Raw genomic sequence first — 2,112 nt, 5'->3', positions numbered from 1 at the left:
TGTCTCTGATGGTCTCTATAGTCCCTGCAGGACTCTGATGGTTTCTATAGTCCCTGCAGGACTCTGATGGTTTCTCCTGGATCTTTTAGACTTCCAGTCTGAACCCATGACTGTTTGACAGGTCAGGACTTTGGGTCTGGACTCAGAACCCTCAGGGTGGATCAGGCGGTCGGTCTCTGGTGGGTCTGAACTGTTTGAGGGGTCAGGACCTGGGTCTGGCCTGGGTCAGGTCCTGGACGTGATGCTGAGGGGATTTTTCACGGTTCTGTTTGTGTGTTGCTGTTGTCATGGAGACGCTTCAGCGATGTCAGCCTGAGTAAATAATCTGAAGTGTTGGGTTCTGGTTCTGGTGGGGGTTCTGGACCCTCTGAGAACCAGCTCCAGAGATTAATCAGAACCAGGTTCTTCTGGACTCTCAGGAGCTTCTGAACCGAACCACAGAAAGAATCCACCAGTCTTTGGACCGGGTTCTAGAGGGTTCTGTTGGGACCTTAGGAGGCCTTGGTTTTATTTTGAYTACTGGATCACGGATCAGAACCAGGAGGACCGGCTGCGGGCCGAGCCAAGACTGAAGGTTTTTTTATTCTGATAGAATAAATCTGTGGTTCTGACAAASTGACATGAGTCAGAACTAACAGGAACCAGCTCCACATGGACCAGGAACCGGTCCTGGTTACGATGTGAAGACAAAACACTCGGATCAGAACCAGGAAAACATCAGACTTAATGAAACTGAGTCAGTCAGAAATGTGTGTGTGTGTGTTCTTGTTTATGCTACAGAGTGAGGACCGTCATTTTTAACCAACAAAGTGAGGACATTTACAGGTCCTCACCTGTTTACAGGTCTACTAGTTAAGTTTAGGTCTGCTGATAATTAGGTTTTGGTTCAGGTTCTGGTTCAGAACACACGAGTAATGGTTACAGTTAGACATAGACTAGTAATGGATAGTGTAAGGAGCAGACTAGTAATGGTTAGGGTTAGTAATAGACTAGTAATGGTTAGTTAGGATGGTGAATGGATGTTAATACAAAGTCCTCAGTTTGATACAAGTACAAGGATGTGTGTGTCTGAGATGAGTCAGGTCTTCAAACAGTCCACTGAACCTTTGGATCAGAACCGTTTTGTTTATGTCGAAGGATCCTGTTTAAAGTTTCACAGAAACGGACCTGAAGAAAACAAAAACAGTCAAATAAAAAGGTAAAAACATCCTGATATTTGTTGTTTTTTCATTATTCTCTTAGAAAAGCAGCAGTTTTTCTGCTCTGGACGACAGGGTGGAAAACCACCTCAGAACCTGATCAAACTGACAGGAAGTGATGACGTCATCAAAAAAATAAAATAAAAACATTTAAAAGGATTTTCAACATGTTTTAATAAATAGAGCTCACGGTCAGAGAAGCACTTTGACATGAAAAAAGATCAAAACTGCTCCTGTTTTTTTACATTTCCTCTTCTGAAGGATCAACGAGGCTCTTTCACCAGCAGGTGTGTGTGTTTACAAAAAGTCAGTGAACATTTGTGTGTAAATAATAACAGTACTAAAAATGACCCACAACCAGGGAGCTGACAGGAGGAGTCCAAAACACACCGACACAAACAGAACCAGAACCAGGTCTGCTGCACAGAATCACTTCTCTTCAAAATAAAAGCAGATTGTGCAGCAGATGATGTAACGCTGACGGATCAGAAGTCCTGCTGCAGGACTTCTGATCCGTCAGATTAAAAAAYTTTTTTTTTTTTTACAGGAAACAGTTCAGCCTGTGGTCCTGAACCCAGAGGATCCAGAACCGGTCCCAGAACTCTCCAACCCAGAGGGAACTCACAGAACCAACAACCCGAGGGACAAAATATCCTAAAGTTTTTTATGTCCTGTCTCTGATCAGTCTTCATGTCCAGGTTTGTCTTCTGTCCACTTCATACAGACAGCTGTGAGTCTGTCCAGTCCGAGGACCGGGACGATCTGAGGACCTGGACGATCCGTGGACCTGGACGATCCGAGGACCGGGACGATCCGAGGACCGGGACGATCCGAGGACCTGGACGATCCGAGGACCTGGACGATCCGAGGACCTGGACGATCCGAGGACCTGGACGATCCGAGGACCTGGACG

General features: G+C 45.6%; 1 long non-coding RNA gene across 1 annotated transcript; it reads right to left on the bottom strand.

Annotated features, from left to right (window-relative positions):
• Positions 1–1,210: 1,210 nt before the first annotated feature.
• LOC106536090 (uncharacterized) lies at positions 1,211–2,108 on the bottom strand. The gene is made up of 2 exons (XR_001312518.1): positions 2,038–2,108; positions 1,211–1,969 (listed from the first exon to the last, which is right to left on the bottom strand). It is a non-coding gene; the product is annotated as an uncharacterized LOC106536090 (long non-coding RNA).
• Positions 2,109–2,112: the final 4 nt, after the last annotated feature.

The sequence above is a fragment of the Austrofundulus limnaeus genome, unplaced genomic scaffold (genome assembly GCF_001266775.1).
Source record: "Austrofundulus limnaeus strain Quisiro unplaced genomic scaffold, Austrofundulus_limnaeus-1.0 Scaffold1680, whole genome shotgun sequence".
NCBI lineage: Eukaryota > Metazoa > Chordata > Actinopteri > Cyprinodontiformes > Rivulidae > Austrofundulus > Austrofundulus limnaeus.
Note: the sequence above shows the minus strand (reverse complement) of the source record. Positions and strands in the feature narration are given on the sequence as shown.